The sequence below is a fragment of the Bidens hawaiensis genome, unplaced genomic scaffold, assembly GCF_021521415.1.
Source record: "Bidens hawaiensis isolate Kalapana, Puna unplaced genomic scaffold, B.hawaiensis_p1.1 tig00028981_1, whole genome shotgun sequence".
Taxonomy (NCBI): domain Eukaryota; kingdom Viridiplantae; phylum Streptophyta; class Magnoliopsida; order Asterales; family Asteraceae; genus Bidens; species Bidens hawaiensis.
The window spans coordinates 144,479-165,831 of NW_027494757.1; the positions used below are offsets into that span (position 1 = coordinate 144,479).

Sequence of the window (21,353 nt, forward strand, 5' to 3'; positions counted from 1 at the left end):
TCAACGGGATCGCGTAGGTGCGCATGGCCGGTTGATGAAAGATTGTTTTTCTCCGGACGCGACTTTTGATTCGGAACAATTTCGGCGCCGTTTTCGAATGAGTCGCCAACTATTTTTACGAGTAGTTGGTGATTTAGAAAGTGTTTATGCATTCTTCCAACAACGGGCGGACGCGAGAGGTAAACCGGGATATTCAACAATGCAAAAATGCACGGTGGCAATTCGTCAACTAGCGTACGGAACTACGAGCGACGCCATGGAAGAGTACTTACAGATGTCGGCGATAGTGGCTCGTGAAGCGCTTTACACATTTTGCGAATGTGAGTATTAATATTCTAATTATTTATTTCAAAACCGTAACATTTTAAGCATGAATTTCATAAAATTTGTTAAACTTAGGTATTCCACAACTATATCATAAAAAATATTTGAGGAAGCCGACTCAAAGCGACGTACAAAAAATATACGAGGTGCATCATCAAAGACACGGTTTTCCCGGGATGCTTGGTAGCCTCGATTGCATGCATTGGGAATGGGAAGCCTGTCCTGTTGCTTGGCAAGGTCAATATCATCGGGGTGATCATGATGGCCCAACAGTTATTCTTGAGGCGGCTGCATCATTTGATCTTTGGATATGGCATGCGTTTTTTGGGACGCCCGGTGCAAACAACGATATAGCTGTGATTAATGCGTCCCCTATTTTTGACCGCCTCACATACGGAGTCTCGCCCGACATCTCATTTTCCACGAACGATGTCAACTACGAATACGGATATATCTAGTCGACGGTATTTATCCGGAGTGGGCTACATTGGTTCTTAGCTTTACGTGCCCGATTGACGAAAAACGTCAGTATTTCAAGAAAAAACATGAGTCGGCAAGAAAAGACATCGAAAGGGCATTCGGCGTATTAAAGAAACGTTGGTCTATCGTTGGAAAACCGGCTCGTTTTATACAAATGGATAAGTTAAGAAACATAATGTACACTTGCATTATCTTGCATAATATGATATTGGAGGACTCGGGTAGAGCAGTTTGCCAAGACGAGTACAACGACGAGCCAGAGCCGATCTGTACACTAAACGAAGATGAGAAACTTGCTAATCTATTAAAACACGAAAAAGGGAAACGAATTTCAGCCTCTAATCGGATTTGGTTAAAATCTTTGGAGTAATAAGCAAGATGACGGCGACTAAAAATAGCTTTAGTTTTTTATATGTTTTTTTATTCAATTTATTTTGTATTTTAGTATTATTGTATTTTTTTTATTATTGTATTATATATTATTGTATTGGTTTTTTTGTTTAACAAAAATAGAAAAATGTTGGGCTTCGAAGCCCCCTCACCATAGATGGGCATTATGCCCTGGGGCTTCGATGCCCCCAGTGTCCACGTGGCCAGGGGCGGATCTACCTTGAAGGTTAAGGGTGCACGAGAACCCCCTAGTTTCGAAATAGTAATGTAATGCTATATATAAATTCTGGAGTGCACCCTTTTATAAATTTGAAGTGCGCCCTCTAAACAAATTAAAAAGGTGGTGGAGTGGCTAAGTTATTGGTTGTTAACATTGAAGTCTCGAGTTCAATTCTTGTTAGTGACGATTCATTTTGATTTTCTATTATGTTACTTAGGAGTGGGTATACGTCCAGCGTAATGCTTTTCTTTTCTTAACTTTTATCTCATTTTCATGATAAAATTTATTTTTTTTTAATTTTTTATAGATAGTTATTTATTTAATAAGTTAATATTAATACTTTCTGAAGTTTTGTTTTCTAGTTTGATTACAATCATTAGGTCATTTATTAGTTTAAATTTTATATATGTTATTTTATTTCTAGTCTATGGTTAATTTTATTTTGTGTTTTATATAGTGATTACGTTTATTTAAAATTAAGAAACCTATTTTATTTCATAAGGTTTTTTATTGATTGTTTTAATTTTACTTATTTGTGTTTCTAAGATTTAAGACCATTACTTCATCACTTGAACATTTAAGAGACGAGGAGGGTCCCGACCCCCTATTTTTTTTTTAGAAGTATAAATATAGCTCGTTTACTTTGAATAATGCTATGTTTTAATGTTTTCGGCTCTTAATTTAAATGTTCAAGTCCGCCTTCTATTGTATTGTATTTTATTATGTGATAAACTTTACCCTAATCGAACCGACCCGAACCGTCTAACCGGTCCGATTCTATGAAATTGAAACATCCAAAAAATAGTGTACCCCCTTAAAAAAATTTATGGATCCGCCACTGCACGTGGCGTTGACGTGGCACTGTGGAGGGGCTTCGAAACCCCCCACCATAGCACACAGCCTAACAAGTAGAGGTGCACAAATCGGTTTTTTTGAAAAAACCGGTTCGGTTATTAACCGGACCGGTTTTTTTTATCCAGAAAAAAACCGGTTCGGTTAATAACCGGACCGGTTATTAACCGGTTTTTATCAATGAAAACTCAAACCGGCCAAACCGGTTTGGACCGGTTTAGAAACCGGTTAGAACCGGTTATTAAACCGGTTTTTTTATAACCGGTTTTTAATAACCGGTCTAACCGGTTAACCGGTTTTTTTTTTTTTTTTTTTTTTTTTTTTTTTTTTTTTTTTGCTTTAGGGTTTAGGGTTTAGGGTTTCGTTGTTAGCATTCTTTGCTTGGAAGATTAAAAACACATAACTTTCATTTATAGCTTTTACATTAAAAATACAAACATTAAATCGTTATCGCATATTCGTAACTCAAAAATACAAACATTAAAGAATGCTTAGACACGATTACATTAACAAGTTGATGTTTGTTACTCATTTTCTTCGCTACCCGATCCCGAGCTATTCCTTAGGTAATCGTCGTACGCGGCTTCTTCATCGGTCATTGGTTGAGTGTGTCCTTGATTGACCTCGTCTTCATACAAGGCCGCCTCATACTCCATTTCCCCCTCGAGTGAGCGTTGATGTTGTGCCCTATCTAAAGAGTCCAAGTAATCCTTGTAGCAAATCGACATCTCTACAGCTGGTGGAGTGAGTCGAGTCCTCCTAATCGATATAACCCTGCCAGAAACAGAAAAAGCAGACTCCGAAGCTACCGTGGAAGCTTGGACCGTTAGTAAATCTTTGGCCATGGCGGCGAGGATCGGAAACTCATCCTCCTTACCTCTCCACCAAGCCAGCAAATCAAGACTTCTAAATTCATCCGGAGTCATGTGTTTCACAAAGTTGGTACCACCATACCTTCCAAGTTCACTGCTTGGGGTGTTTACCCTTTGACGTTTACCGGCGTCTTCCCAAATCATGTAGTACATCCCCATTTCAAGGTCGGTTTGGGATTGGGATTGGGCAACAGCTCTTAACGAGTCATGAATTTGGGAAGACGACCCGTGTTTTGTAAGGTAAACATCATACATGTTTGCCAAGGTGGTGTTGAAAGCATTCTTTAAAGTTTGGTTATAATGGGGGTTTTGATCGTCGTTTAACTCTAGCTCATCACAAATTTTTTCTATTAAAGCTTCAACACCACCAACATTGATGCAAGGGTTTAACGCAGCCGCACAGGTCAAAACAGCGGGTAGTTGTTGAAAATATTTTCTAAATTTTTCTTTCATTTTTGCACCCATATCAAAATAAGGTGCACCCCTACAATGAATTTCAGTCAACTTTGTGCACATGACAGCAATTTTTGGTAAAGCAATGGGGCTTGTTGGATAGTAAACCCCGGATAAACTAGTTGTGCAAGATTTAAAAATTTGAAGAACCTCCGTAACGATCTCAATCAATAACCAGTTTCTAGGATCGTACGGTGCACATTTACCCCTATTTGACAAAATTTGATGAAACGCAATTAACGATTGTTTTTGTTGGATGGCTTTCTCAAACATTTCACAAGTCGAGTTCCATCTTGTTGGACAATCCCAATTAGGCCCCAACCATTGACAGTTAGCTTCTTCACAAAATTTTTTGTATCTTGAAAATGTTGAATTGTTGCTAAAAACATCTCGTAACATTCTTTTAAAATTGTTTCTTTGCGTTTCGATCACGTTTAACCCATCTTGCACGGCCAAGTTGATAATATGTGCAATGCATCGGCTATGAAAAAACGCTCCATCACAGATAGGTTTATACTTTAATTTTAAATGGCCAACCGCGGCCGTATTGTTGGACGCGTTATCAAACGATATTGAAAAGATTTTATCTTCAATCTTGTATTGTCGAATGACTTTATCCAAGAGTTTAAAAATATTTCTACCCGTGTGCGGGTAATCAAACAATTGAAACGCAACGGTTCGTTTCATCATTTGCCACGACCGGGGGTCAACCCAATGAGCCGTCACACAAATGTATGAGTCGGGCGAACCATTAGGTACCGACCACACATCCGTTGTTAAGTTCACACCAGTTTGTAAGTTTGAAAAGTATGAAATTAGTTCGGATTTAGCGTTTTTCCATGCTTTAAGACAATCTCTTCTAAGGGTCGAACGACTTACGTGTTGGTAGCGTGGTTGAACATACTTTTGCATCATCTCCGTGAATTGAGGGTTGTCGAAGTGGTTGAAAGGAAGTGATTGTTGAATCACAAAGTTGCCAAACTGTTGACGTACCGCTTCAAGGTCGTACGTAAACACCGTTCCTTGATTCGTCATCTCCGGCTGCGAACTACTTCCGGATTCGTCCTTCAAGACCTTGCAAGAGGGCTTTTCTACATGAGCTCTTAAACTGGAGTTTGCTTCTTTGTTATAAAACTTCAAACAATGTTTGCATCTAGCTTTTTGGGTTCCGTTAGACATTTCGCATAGGTCGAAATGTTGCCAAATATCTTGGTTTCGTTTCGTGGGGATGACCCGAACGACGGTTTCTCCCGTGTTCGAGGCACCCATGTTGACCGATGAAGCAGCACTTTGGGAGGCCATGATAATCGACTACGAATTAAGAGTGGTATACTCGAGTATGAAATAAACGACTACGAAAGAAGAGCGTTTGGAGTTGTATAATCGCGTATGAAATAAACGTTTAGAGCGTTTGGAGTTGTATAATCAAGTGTGATCTAACCAATACCCAACCTAAACTATATATAGATGTTTGTGGGGGTAAAATGGTAAAAAAACAAAAAAAAAACGGCTAAAAAACGGTCAAAAAAAAAAAAACGGCTATAAAGCCGTTTGGTAACGTTCGAAAACCGGTTTAACCGGTTAACCGGTTATTAAAAAACCGGTTAACCGGTTTTTTTTATAACGGTAATAAACCGGTTATTTTAAAAACCGGTTAACCGGTTTTTTAATAACCGGTTATTTAAAAAAACCGGTTTTTTTTTATAACCGGTTATAAAACCGGTTTTGGCTCCAAAACGTATAACCGATACGTAAACCGGTTACGTAAACCGGTCAAACCGGTTTTTAAAAAAACCGGTTTTTAAAAAACCGGTTTCCGGTTGAACCGGCCAAACCGGTTCCGTAACCGGTTTTTTTGAACACCTCTACTAACAAGAATGATATGTGTTTAGTTTTTTTCCTTTTAAAGATTTACACGTATGATTTTTTATTTTACCACGTTTGATGTTAAAACATATACCAAGTCAATATAATACTTTTACTTTTAAAAAAACAACTAGATACAAACGTGGGTGATTAACTAAAATAGAACCCACAATCTCCATGCTCGATTGAATGTGAATAGTGATTTTGTGACATTGGTCACAATTCTAGCCTTTTTTTTTCTTAGGTTGACAGATCGATTTCTTATCTTTGATTTCCCTTATGTCAAACTAACAGGTCTAGTACGCATTGTATATTGTTATGTTGCATTAAATACTCTATACTTCTACTCCGGTTGTTGAGTTTGTCTAGGCAATTCAGTGTTTTAAATTGTAATGTTTGGACATCTTGGTCCGGTGTTATCGCGTCCGAACATTGTGGCTAGGGGTTGTCGTCCCAGGATATCATAGTTCGTGTTTCGATATCTGCGTAATCCAGCGTTACTACCAAACCTCAAAGTTCGATGTTACCGTACGCGTAACACCCACAAATTTGAAGACAAACTTCATATCTACCTAAAAGTTCAAGCATCATATTCACAAGAAGGTTCCAGTTTTCACAAAAAGTTTAAACGTCAGTTTTCTTTTTGTTTCATAACATTATATGTGGACTCAAATATACAAATTTTATCTTAGCCTTCAATTTTTCAAATTGATAATCTATTTACACATATATAAATGTTATATATGTGTAACTATACTATTTACATATTTGTAAATCTTTAAAAGTCAATCATTAATTTCTTCAAACTGAGCTTTAAAGATTTACAAATGTGATCGACTTAAAGATTTACAAATATGTGTAACTATACTATTTACATATATCTTAATCTTCATACTCATCTTTTACATATATTTGTTACTATTCGAGCACGTCAATGCTCTTGGTTGTAAGATTCAAGAACAGGGATATTGCGGTTTTGTGATTGTTGAATCTCAAAGCTTACATATAAACTTCCATTTATTGGTGAAGCTTGTTCTTATTCTTTGGTGGTTTTCATTTCCAAGATTAAAACCTTTCATTGCACACTTTTAAGTAGCTTTAAAGTGTTCTTGACATTGGTAAAGCTAAAACTAAATAAAGCTTGCAGGTGTGGATTTGTTTTGTTAGGATCGGTTTGCAAACACACACACAAACAAACTATAGAAAAGTAAAGAACACGCGAAATTTACGTGGTTTGGTCTAAACTGGCATACGTCCACGGGCTACAACCAGGGTATTTTGTTATTGCTACTTACAAGTACAAAATATGTATGTATATGGATACATTAGGTTTACTAACTTATTCAACAAGAAACAAAAATGGGCCCTAATAAAGAGATATAGGGTAGCCCAAAACCTCCCATGGCTTCTATCTTCATTAAAACCAAAACATTAGTGCGAACCCAAGCCTTCTCAAACCCAACATGTTTTGAAGAATAACACATTTGAGTTCTTACAGCTTCATCAAAGGACAACCACTTCTCATAAAAGATTGTAATGTTCTAAACAGCCTATTGATATTATTTTATTAGTTGCATCTTCATACATATATATTAATCTTGGTGGGATTTGTTTTATTAATCATCTTGACCATTTTATGAAATGGATGGCTATCGCTACTCAACAAAGGTTGTAATTTCAAAACACCTTTGATTTCTTATTTTACTTGCAAATGGATCATTGGTGGGATGTATATTTATAATGTTGTATATGTCTTTGCTTTCGTTGACTAAAAATTAAAAAGACCATATACAATGAATGTTGGCATCATTAGTTTCACTATTTATTTACTGCGGGATGACTCCATTGGTTTTTAGGTGATTTGTGTTGTAAATGGAACTTGTCCTGATTGGATTCTATCTTTGAGTGCCTTCAAATACCTCTGAAGGCCTATTAGGTGACCTCTGAGTTGGTCTTAATAGACAGACTTGGTATCTGGTCAAAAGTAGTTATGTTTTTCTCAATACTTTTATTCTATCGTGATGGTGTAAAATATAATTTCCAACACATCAATCTATGTACTAATAAAGTATACTGAAACAATCAATGGAGATTGAAGAAAAAAAATTCACAAGTTTAGATTCGAATATGAAGATTATTAAGAATCAAAATGATTGAAATTAAGAGCTGATGATTTAGTCGAAGACCACCAATTCCTTTTCTCTAGAAAATTATGTCACTTCATACAACATATGCGACATATATGTCACAACATAGATCATAATTAAACTATGATATATGTGATAGTTCGCTTAAAGTTTGTGCATGATCAAGTGAGAGCCAAACTGAGGTTGTAAAGTAGGCATTGCGAGTATGATGGAGATAGCTCAAAAGAAAAGTGTTGCAAAATCATTGAAAGAGCTATTTTCGCTTCTAGTATAGCGAAATTCTGGCCAATACATATGCGCGGCCCCCCACCAAACGGAAGGTATGCAGCTTGTCCTTTAGTAACCTTTGAAACACCGTCAGAAAATCGTTCAGACTTAAAGTCGTTCACATCTTCACCCCACATATCTTTTTCATGATGCAAAATCAATGCATTTATTTGGATAAGGGTCCCCGTGGGTAAGGTTACGTTACCTAATTTGGTTTCATCATGTATTAGTCGTCTCAGTAACACGGCCGGTGGATACAGTCTTAGAACCTCATTAAATATAACGTTCATCTGCATATAAAAGAAATTAGAACAATTGAACGTATTTTAAAAATAGTCATCAATCACATGTTTTAATAGTATAGTAGGTAAACTTACAACTTTTAGATGACTCAAGCCATCAATATCTGGTCTTTTATCTCCAAAGACATGTAAAACTTCTTCTCTAGCACGTGTTTGCCATTCTAAGTGTTCACCTAATAAAATCATAGTCCAAACAAGCATATTTCCTGTGGTCTCCTACCCAGCAAAGTAGAAAAGTTTGCATTCTTCAATTACATCTTCAGTGCTTAATCCGTAAATGTTATTTCCATGTTGTTTAATTTCTTTGTCATTGGAATCCAAAAGTATTCCCAAAAGGTCATCATGGCTAGCTTCCCCGGCTTTCATCGCAACAATTCATTTATTGATTATACTTTTTATTGAACTCCTCACTTGTTGGTCAATCTCTTTCATCCTTTTATTGTTTCTTGTCGGCAAAAATCTATTCGATCTTATTTATTAGCACAAGATTCTTCTGATGTTACCAATTTAATCGTCTAATAAAGTTTGGAAACTCACTTACCTTGAACCTGGAATGTAAACTGAATTTGCAGCCTTCATAACGAACGTTGCTTGTTCCCTTTGAAGCTCAAATATCTTTCTTCCTTCCTCAAAACTACTACCGAACGCTGTACGTGAGATTACATCGCTTGAAAAAGTTTGAAGATAAGGCCATACATCCACTTCACATGAGCTTTCTTGGGTTAAAAGTTTCTCCCATTTGTCGATCATCTCAACACAACTCACGTAAAAGGATGGTATCATGTGCTGCAAAAACAATTATAGACATTTTCTTAATAACTTTTAGGGATAATAGATCGGCAAGATTGGAAATAAATAATCTCACCTTTTGTGTATTGGCCGATAATTATCTCATCTTTAAAAATCTCTGTCAACGGTCCAACCTTTCTAACTATTTTTCTCTCAGTGGACTTCCGTTAAAAACACTTAACGTCGTTCATTTTTTTCCTGAATTTCAAACTGTTGTTTTAGGGCTTTTAATCGGAAGAAAGATATAAGTCGACTAATGTAAAAGTTATCTCAAAACGGTAATTCAAATAGCTTAATTTTTGTTAATTGGAAATTCAAACACCGAATTGAAACAATGTTTCGTCATTTGAATTTCCGTTTCAAGATAAGTTTTATATTAGTCGACTCGTATCCTTCTTTTGACTAAAAGCCCTAAAACATTGGTTTAAAGTTCAGAAAAAAAAACTTAACGTCGTTAAGTGTTTTTTTAACGGATGTCTATTGAGACAAAAATAGTTGAAAGGTTGGACAGTTGGCAAGGACTTTTATAGATGGAATTATTATCAGCCCATACACAAAAGGTGATATTACTTATTTCCAATGCCTAATAAATTAAGGTATGTTAACTAGTAACAAACAAGAAAAATGAATAACATGAAACCTTGAGCTTCTCCGTATGGAATGCAGGGTTGATGATTTTTCTATGTTTAACCCATTGATCACCCTCAGCATCTACTAAACCTTTAGCTAGCAACTTTGTTAATGGATTACCTCCTCTTGGCTTTTGGTAACTATTATAATTAGCCAACACTTCTGGTATCATAGTAGGTTCAGATAAATGTACCACAGGTTTTGTTCCCATCCATGTAAAACAATTGTTACCTATATAATCAAATACAAAAGGCCTAAAATTATAATAATAACATTTATTACAGTGTTAATTTTTTTTTAAAGTTATTGTTACACTGGGTCATGAGTTTCTCAACTCAAGTGGGCTTTCAAATTATCCGTTCTATATATAGGAGTAGGTTCATTTCTTAAGTGTTATTGATTGCAAAATGTGCGATAAATAAACATTGGTTTGAAGTTCAGAAAAAAAACTTAACGTCGTTAAGTGTTTTTTAACAGAGGTCCATTGAGATAAAAATAGTTGAAAGGTTGGACTGTTGACAAGGAGTTTTCTGTTGGCAGGGATTTTTAAAGGTGGAACTATTATTAGCCCATACACAAAAGGTGATATTATTTATTTCCAATGCCTAATAAATTAAGGTATGTTAATCTAGTAACAAACAAGAAAAATGAATAGCATGAAACCTTGAGCTTCTCCGTATGGAATGCAAGATTGATGATTTTTCTATGTTTAACCCATTGATCACCCACAAAATCTACTAAACCTTTAGCGAGCAACTTTGTTAATGGATTACCTCCTCTTGGCTTTTGATATCTACTATAATTAGCCAACACCTCTCGTATCATAGTAGGTTCAGATACATGTACCACAGGTTTTGTTCCCATCCATGTAAAGCAATTGTTACCTATATAATCATATACAAAAGGCCTAAACTTATAATAACATTTATTACATAGTGTTAATTTAAAAAAAAAAAGTTACTATTACATTAGGTCATGAGTGTCTCAACTCAAGTGGGCTTTCAAATTATCCGTTCTATACATAGGATTAGGCTCATTTCCTAAGTGTTTTTTATTGTAAAAAGTGCGATAAATAAACCAACCAATCATAAATTTTCATTTGTGATATGATTTATTTTAATCATAGAGGTAGTTTAATACAAATGATTTTTCTTATGTTTCGTAACTAATTATCTATGAATATAGTTACATACTAATTGTTTTTATATATTTTCTTATTATAATTTATATTTTTCCTTATTATAAGTTATAATTTTTGTTCCCTAATTCCAGTTTATTAAAAAATTATGAATTCTAACATTTTTTTATTACTTTTTTTTCTTATTTTAACAAACAACCCTATATTTTTTAATTCTGAACCATTTTTATATTATAATTTATACGTAATTCAAATTCCCATAATCAATATCTTCCCTTGTCAATAAATAAATAGATCTACATTTTTTATTTTATTTTTTATATCAAGATTTTTATATAAATAAAACCAACAGCGAGTTAAACAAATTAAAGCTATCATTATCCCTTTAAATAAAGCGAATTTAGCATTTGTGTATTGAAAAAAACAAGGCTTCATCGAAACAAAATAATATTTACGACAAAAACACACTGCCATTTCATCTCAGCTTAATTTAGACATGCATTGTGCAAGTGAATATTAGTTATATGCTAGTGAAATGAAAAGAACTAATAATCCCTGCGTGGTGAAATAAGATTTACGTGTAGGTCATATATAGGATGCCATATGCACGTTACACTAATGTAGAATGTTATACTAATGTAGGATGTCATGTTCGTCATGTAGATGATTAAGATCTATGCTTAGGTTATATGTAGGATGTTAAGTTCTTTTTGTATGTTATAATGTTATTTATGTATGTTACTATTTTCTATGTGTTTATTTGATGTGTAGGATGTATTAATTTATGTGTAGGTTATATTATTCTATGTGTAGATTTGATGTATAGGTTGTAACACATTTTTTTTGTAATGGATGTATTAATTCAAGTGTAGGATGTACCAATTTATGTGTAAGATACGTTAGTTTATGTATAGAATACAATGTCAAAATTCTACATGTTTGATATGTAAGAGAGAACGTTTTATGATTTCGGAGCACAACAAATTTGAAAGTTTATGTTTTACTCATTAATGAGAGGGCCGTCCCCAAGAGCTCAATGGTCTTTGTTGGCCTTGCACGAATTATAAATATGGGCTTCAAAATATATTAAAAGAAATAAAAAGCTCATATAATATATAAAATATATTCAAAGGAACTAAAAAATTATGTGTCTTGCACAATTGACTAGCTCACACATACTCTAAGACGGCCCTAAATTAATGACTACAATATCACATTTAATTAATGTGTATTTTAGAGTAAAAAATTTTGAAAATGTATGTTGTACTCTTTAATGGCTAGCATATCACATTTAATTAATGTGTAAGATTAATTGATTAAATGTGATATCCTGATGTTCAAAAAAAAATAAAAAAATTAAATGTGATATCCTAGTCATTAAATACACACATCCTATATATTAATTAAATATCCCACTCATTAAATATACTTTCAAACTCATTAAATATAGAGAAAATTTCTAAAATAGCCTCTTTTAGAGAGAGTTTTCTTAAAATAGCCATTTTTTCTTTAAAATTTTTTAAGATTTGGACTTTCCATATGCATTGGGAAAAGATAATAATATAGGGGTAGCAGACCAAATTTCTAAAGAATGTTAGGGAGGAGACCAGATTTGGAAAAATAATAAAGGGAAAGTTCAAATTTTTTTGAAATCTTGGAGTAAAAGTTCAGATTTTTACTAAACTTTTTTTCTCAAAAAACCGTCTTAAGAGATTGTTTTTTTTATGTTTCCTACCTTTCCCGTCCACATTTTCAAATTCTAGGAAAAAGAGATTTTGAAATATCGTCTTGAGAGACGAGATTCTTCCACCACCACCACCCACCGTTCGCCACCACCACCATCCACCCCCACCACCCACCCACCGTTCGCCACTACCATCGATCACCACCCACCACCATCGTCCGCCACCACTATCCATCACCACCACCCACCATCCTCCACCACCACCGTCTACCACCTGATGGTAAAGATGAAAATGAAGATGAGAAGGTGAAGATGAAGATGAGAAAGATGAAGAAGAAGAAGAAGATGATGATGATGATGATGACGATGATGACGACAACGACGATGACGACGGCGGCGGCGGAGGCGTGGGTGGTGGTGGTGGTGGAGGACGGTGGGTGGTGGTGGTGGATGGTGGCGGTGGTGGTGGTGGTAGAAGGCGAACGGTGGGTGGTGGTGGTGGTGGTAGAATCTCGTCTCTCAAGACGAGATTTGAAAATCTCTCTTTCCTAGAATTTGAAAATATGGACGGGAAATGTAGGAAACATTGAAAAACAGTCTCTCAAGACGGTTTTTTGAGAAAAAAAGTATAGTAAAAATCTGAACTTTTACTCCAAAATTTCAAAAAAAATTGGACTTTCCCTTCATTATTTTCCCAAATCTGGTCTCCTCCCTAACTTTCTTTAGAACAATGAGCACTACACAGGGGTTTTGTTTGGTTTGGTTTCATTCCTTGATAGCCCAATTAGTCTCACAACTGGGCCTTGCGTTAGCTGAGGCCGACCAATTTGGCCCAAAACCGATTACCGGTTAATCTTTTGTGAACCTAATTAAACAGAATCATTCATCTAACTAATGTATTAAAGCAACACAATTTTGTCCACATGTCCTTCACCTAGGTTGTCCACATAGGCTTCCATGTCATCAACCTTCTATAAATCTAATTTCCACATATTCACAATAAAATTTTAATCAATGATATTGACTTTTATATTTTTGTAACTTATTAATGTAATTATGCTATTAATTATTCGAATTAAAATAAATTTTATTAAATTTACTAGGTTTAATTTGTTCATCGTTTCTTCTTTAAAAGCCACATGCTTCGTTCAAAAATCATAACGCTCGCCATTGTTTGTAACCAGATATTTTGAATGTTAAACACAAATATTAATTATATTACTTTATAATATAATATATATTTATATAAACTTTGTGTATTGTTTATTTAAGTATTTGTATGAGTTGTATCAATCTTTTTATCAAACTCTATTCTTCTTAAAAATATAAATCCCTATATCAAATTAATATTAGTACTAAATGATTTATGTTTTTAGTAACAATCGTGTGTTATTAGTAAGAAAAGTTAATTAAATAAATTTTAACTATTATATACAAGGAAAGTTTTTAGAGATTTATGTCGCACTTTGTAGATTAAAATTAAAGACGGAGTCAATCTTCTAATATTCAATTAAGAGGGTAACTACAAATGCTGGATAAGAAGAAATTTTTTGAGATTAATGAAAATTTACCATCTAATTTTCTTTTTTTTATTTTATGAAAATTTTATTGTATTCAATGTTGTAATACATCTTTATATTCATTCATCTAATACCAAATTAATATAAGTATTTCACATTGTTTTGATCTTTTGTTAATATAGTTTACACAATCCGTGTATACACAGGTATTTAACTTAGTCTAACTAATATATTAAAGCAACACAATTTTGTCCACATGTCATTCACCTAGGTTGTCCGTATAGGCTTCCATGTCATCAACCTTCCATAAATCTAATTTCCACATATTCACAATAATATTTTAATCAATGATATTGACTTTTATATTTTTGTAACTTATTATTGTAATTATGATATTAATTATTCTAATTATTGTTAGAATTAAAAAACTTATTAAATTTGCTAGGTTTAAACTGTTCATCGTTTCTTCTTTAAAGGCACATGCTTCGTTTAAAAATCATAACACTTCCCATCGTTTGTAACCAGATTCTTTGCCTCATCTATAACCTATGCAGTCGATATTGCCGATATATCACCGATATATCAGTGATATATTGGTTATCGGTCCTTGGCGATATATAAGTCAGAATATCAGTTCAGAATATCGGTACCGATAATATCAACAATATTGACCGATAGTTGACTAATATTTGACCGAAATACCACTGATATTCCCGATATGAGTGTTTTAAGCCTTAATTATCAATTTTAGTGTTCAATGTTATTGTTTTAAGTCTTAATCAATTCTTACTTGCTATGATTATTAGTGTTTCGCAATTTGCAAAAGATTAATTTGTTAATGATAGGAGACTATATTGAATTATTAGTGTTAAATTGCTATATATATGAATTTTACATGATATTAAAATTACCGATATCCTACTAATATCTCACTGCGATAACCGATATCTCAGATATCGGTCCTTCACCGATATCCGATATTTTTCTGCATTAACTGCTTAGTCTATAACCGGTTCTTCATGATTTGTCGGTTTCATAATCCAAATAACATCAAATATGTTCATCGTTTGCAATTATCATGTATGATTTATATTTTAGTGTTTAATCGATTTTTGTGAAGAACAACATCAAATTGATTCACTGTTATTGGATTTAGGGTGTAATAGCATGATTTTTTATACTAAAGGTTAATAGATTTGATATTTAATTTATTCCTATTAATCGATTTATGTTTTAATCTATTTAGGGTTTAAATGTATGATTTTTTTTTTAAATTATCGGTTAATCGATATGATGTTTAATATGCTTGTTACTTGAAATAATGTTTATATATTGTGATTTTTTGTTTCTAATACGCCTTTTTTCCAAGTTTCACTAATATTAATTTATTATTATGACATATAAATTTAAAATTTGAAAATCTTATAATATATGGATAGGAACCTAACTGTTATAATAATTAAAATATCCAACTTATATATTAAAGCAATACATGTTTCACATGGCTTTCAAATAGGCCATCCACATGGGATGCCAACTAATCAATTTTCATTTATAAGTATTCCACCTAATTAAGTAATTTTTTAATTACCATTCATTCAATTTAATTATTTTTTATGTTAAATGATATAACCATTAATGTATTTATTACTATTTAATATTAATTAATTACTTCAATTAAACCAATTATTACTTTCTTAAAATTATATTATTAACAATTTCTAATAACAAATTAAGTTATTACCTCGGAAAGAATGGCTGGTTTCAACAGATTGATTAATTGGTTTAACTTTTTTTACAAAGATATTACAGATTTACGGGTCAAAAGTAGTGTCTGGTACAAGTCGACTATATAAAAGTTTATATATAGAATAAAAGATAAATTTATTGTTCATTTTATCTTAGTTTTTATGTTAATTTAAAAAAAACGGATTATGCTCATATTTAGTTCTGGTCAATAGTTTTTTAATAAAATTAATTCGGCTCGAAACAGGTTATGAACGGAAAGTGTTCGGTTCGAAACAGGTTATTTTAAAAGAATATCAAATTGGTTAGGTCAAAACATGCGTATCAAAAAGGGGTTATGATTCAAATAAACTCAGGTCGAATCGTATTGTTTTAAATCATAGTATTTTCTAACTTAAAAATAAGATTCATTGTCTATGTATTCTTAGTTTTATATTAATTTAAACATGCGGATCGGGTTTGTGTTTGGTTCAAAACAAGTTTAGATCAATGTGTTTTTAGAGTCAAAATAAGTTCGGGTCAAAACAAGTTATTTTAAAAGAGTATCAAATTAGTTCAGGTCAAAGCGGGCAGGTAAAAAAGATTTATGATCATAATGAGTTTGAGTCGAAACGGGTTATTTTAAATGCTATTATTATCTAACTTAAAAGTCAAATTCATTATTCATGCATTTTAGTTTTATTATGTTAATTTGAACGAGCGGTTCTAGTTCATATATGGTTCAAAATAGTTTGTTGAAACAACGAGTATTTTCAAACCCGATGGAAACGTTTTCCATTGAATTATTTCCTTTATGAACAATTTATGTTTAAATCATTCGTCACTATTATAATTAGTGTAATATATAATTTAATTTATAAGAAATTGTTACACCTTACTAAATTATTTGGCATTATGAATTTTTTTAAATAATTATAATTGTTTTATATGTTTGATTTCACTTATAACTTGTATCAAATATGTAAATATTTTTTTATTGACATTATATCATTTTTCAACCCGTGTAATACACGGGTTATTAACCTAGTATTTCATATAGTTTTTTCTAGCTTTTATTCATCTATTTAAGGTATTTTTATATCTTCCTTTCATATATTTTAATATGCATTCATATTATGTATTTTTAAATAAAATTTTAGCACAAATTGATTTGGGTTACTAATTAAAATTAACCAAACCGGGTCGAAACCAAATAAACCGAACTGATTGATTAATTTAGTTAAGGATAATAACTGGACCTTACACGCCCTAACAAGAATTACTTTATTTTTGATGTCAAGATTTTTATATAAATAAAACCAACAGCGAGTTAAACAAGTTAAAGCTATCATTATCCCTTTATATAAAGCGAATTTACCATTTGTGTATTAAAAAAACAAGGGTTCATCGAAACAAAATAATATTTACAACAAAAAACACATTGTCATTTCATCTCAGTTTTAGACTTACATTGGGTAAGTGAATATTAGTTATATGTTAGTGAAATGAAATGAGCTAACAATCCGTGCATGGTGAAATAAGATTTACGTGTCGGTCATATGTAGAATGCCATGTGCACGTTACGCTAATGTAGAATGTTGTACTAATGTGGGATGTTATGCTCGTCATGTAGATTATTAAGATCTATGATTAGGTCATATGTAGGATGTTAAGTTCTTTTTATAGGTTATTATTTATAAGTTATTATGTTATATATGTATGTTACTATTTTCTATGTGTCTATTTGATGTGTAGGATGTATTAATTTGTGTAGGTTATAGTATTCTATGTGTAGATTTGATGTGTAGGTTGTAACACATTTTTTTGTAATAGATGCATTAATTCAAGTGTAGGATGTACCAATTTATGTGTAAGATACATTAGTTTATGTATAGAATACAATGTTAAAATTCTACATGTTTGATGAGGCAACGTTTTATGATTTCAGAGTACAATAAATTTGAAAGTGTATGTTTTACTCTTTAATGATTACAATATCACATTTAAGTAATGTGTATTTTAGAGTACAAAAAATTTGAAAATGTATGTTGTACTCTTTTAATGGTTAGCGTATCACATTTAATTAATGTCTAAGATTAATTAATTAAATGTGATATCCTGATGTTAAAAAAAAAAAGAAAAATTGAAAATAAATAATTCCAATTTTGTATTCGCTGATAATAATCTTAACTTTAAAAATCACTACAAGCGGTCCCAACTTTCAACTATTTTTGTCTTAATGGCATCCGTTAAAAAACACTTAGCGTCGTTAAGTTTTTTTCCGAGTTTCAAACCGTTGTTTTAGGGCTTTTGATCGGAAGAACGATACGATTCGACTAATGTAAAACTTATCATGAAACGGTGATTCAAATGACTTGGTTTTTGTTAATTGGAAATTCAAGCACCCAAATTGAAACATTGTTTCGTCGCTTGGATCACCGTTTCATGAAAAAGGTTTCCACAGTCGAGTCGAGTCGTTCTTCCGATCAAAATCCCTAAAACATCGGTTTGAAACTCAGAAAAATACTTAACAGTGTTAAATGTTTTTTTAACGGAGGTTCATCGAGACAAAAATAATTGAAAGTTGGGACCACTGACAGTGATTTTAAAGTTTGGATTATTATCGACCAATACACAAAAGTTAGGACTGTTTATTTCTAATTTACCAAAAAAAAATTAAATGTGATATCCTAGTCATTAAATACCGCATCCTACATATTAATTAAATATCCCAGTCATTATACTATATAACAAATAAGAAGTTTGGTGCCGCAAGTTTCCTATTGGGTCAGTTGGTGGCACCAAACTGGTTCGTAAATTTTGTTTAGTTCAGTCATCATAAAGAACGTAATGGAAACCGACCGAACGCCAATTTTTTTTAGTTTCGGGATCATAACAAACATGATGGACACCGACCGAATTCCCGTAGTCTTGCCGCCCGGGATCGACAACTGTCGATTTTACCAACGTTCGAGATTTACCGGCCGACGCCACCACATTGATCCACCACTCCCCCTCAATTTTTATAAGTTTTTTGTTTTATTTTGGTGTTAATTCCGGTACAATAACGCACGCCACTGAAACCGATTGAATCCGCGTCGACTTATCAGCTTAACGCTTGGTTTTTACCAACCTGCCTGGCGCAACGCACCGGGTAAAAAAACTAGTTAAATATACTTTCAAACTTTTATATGGTTCATAAAAGAGAAGTGTTTAATGATTTTTTAAGGAAATGCTGGTTTTAGATAATCTCTGTTATACCTTATTGGCAAATAACAGTTTTAACTTCGCTTTTAGCTTGTGACGGTTCCTACTACAGATGTATTTTTACCAACGGTCCGCGACTAACGGAGTTAACCATCCGTTAATCTATGCTTACATGGCACGCCTAGTTATCAATAAATATATGTATCTGTGCGGCAGCATTACATGGCAATAATCGTCTGTTTCTTTTAAAAAAAAATAGTTTTAAATCATCTCAACTATGCGAGGTTAGCAAATAACAGCCCCAACTAAAGGTGTATTTTTTTTCCAACGGCCTGCTAGGCGTGCCACGTAAACAGCAAACTAATTACAGAGTTAACCATCCATTAGTCGCGTACTGTTGGAAAAAAAATACACCTTTAGTTAGGACCATCACAAAGCAAGTGTGAAGTTAGGACTGCTATTTGTCAATAAGACATAATTAAGATTATTTAAAACCAAGTATAAAGTTATGACTACTATTTACCAATAAGACATAATTAAGATTATTTAAAATCAATTTTCCTTTTTTAGTTACAACTTAATGGCTGTGGCAACTTATAAAGACAATTAATTTGGCATGCACAAAAGACAGTACTAAAGAAAGAGTTTCACTTGAGTTTTTCATTTTCTGTTAATTAATTTATTTTCTACCACAGTTACGTGTAGCTCTCAAACTTTATATAAAACTAGTATCTAGACCCGCCGCGTTGCGGCGGGCGTTTTAAGTTGGGAAAAAAAGGAACACGTGTCTCTGAACGTGTCTAAAAAGTTGAGTCTCCGAACGTTTCTAAAAAGTTGAATGTATAGTAAATTATCAAGACAGTAAATGGTCATTTAGACCGCCTCTCAGATCAAGGTCATCTCGTCATCATCGAGTTAAATATCATTTTCCAAATGAGATAGTTGTCCAGATGAAGTCGGGCTCATTATCTTAGGTTCTAACATAAAAAAAATGTTAGGGTTTACACCTGTCAACCTCAGACAAACAAATGAACTCGTACAAAAAATAGGAAGATCTCATATAAGTCTGCTCGTCATCATTGACTCACCCTACCAGCTTTCAAATTATATTGTGGCTCAGATGAGGGCTAGTCATCATCATGGCCTTCAAATTATATTGTGGCTGTTAGCTGGAAGCTGGTAGCTGGTAGCTGGTAGCTGTTAGCTGTAGCTTTTTAGATATATTTATGTATTTTGCAGAGTAGCTGGGACTTTTAACAAAACTAATTGGGTGCCAACGCGGTGCGGCGGAGCGCGCGCACAACTTGACATCAACCGCATAATCAGTGTCGGTACGTGATTCACTTGATATTAGTGCACGCATAACCCGCATGCAGAGGTGTACTTCGTGCAAAGGCAGTAAGCGTGTAATCGATGGCGAAAATCAAGAAACAAAGCTAAAATAAACAGTAATTTCAAATAGATAATTTTTTAAACCAACCTCTTTTGATCTGAAACCCTTTCCAACCCGACACCGTTTTAATCTGAAACATGTTTGACCTGGCCCTTTTAACTCAAAACCGTACTGACACAAACCGAGCTAAATTAACCCTTTTTTATCGACTCGTTCCGACCCTAATTTGGTCTTACACATGACCCGAGCTCGTCTGACTCAACTTGTTACCAATCATAACCGGTAAAGAAGTATAGCAATATCATACTCAAATGAAAGAAAATGAAATGCTCTTTTTTATGATATAATTTGTTTAAAAAAATATTAACGTGTTAAAAAGTTATAGACTTTTAAAGAGCCATGGGGGTAGTTAGTTTTGAATAAGGGTAAAATATGTAACTATAATATAAATTTACAAAAGTTGATGAAAGTTCAAGTACCAAACTTATAAATTTAAATGTAAAAGCTTGTAGCTTTTTATCAAACGCTAGTAGTAGTGGCGTTTAAAAAATGAGCTTTTTCTCATGACAAAAAACTTCAAGCTCCTTCAATCAAACAAGACTTTTAATTGAGTATGAGTTTTTTCTTAAAAGCTTGAAGCCCCCTAAAAGCTTTTAAAAACTCCTTGACAAACATACCCATAATATATGTTGAAAAATTCATTGAGCCAATGTAACGAATGAAGGCCTGTCTCAGATGAGCCTAGCTCGTCATCATCGAGTTACACTTAATACAGATAACAAACCAAAGCATATTGTAGCACTGCGACGGCCCTTTCACTCAGGCGCTGCATGTTGTAGCACTGCGACAGATGTATACAACCAAAAGTCGCCGGTCTACGCCACCACCGCCTAGGGTTCCAAATTGGAACCCGGCAACAGACGGTGGAGAACATCACCGACACACCTTTATCACAGCTACAGACAACCCTCTCCACCGTAGCCACCGCCTAGGGTTACAAAACAGAACCCGGCAACGGCAACAGCGTCAGCCTCACCTAGGGTTTCCAAAGTCGAACCCGGCAAAGCACGAACTGGAGAGAGGCGGTAGAAAAT

General features: G+C 33.5%; 1 pseudogene; it reads right to left on the minus strand.

The window, feature by feature from the left end:
- Window positions 1-7,682: 7,682 nt before the first annotated feature.
- The window catches only part of LOC143577964 (cytochrome P450 CYP72A219-like), a 32,960-nt pseudogene continuing 19,289 nt past the window's right edge, over window positions 7,683-21,353 (minus strand).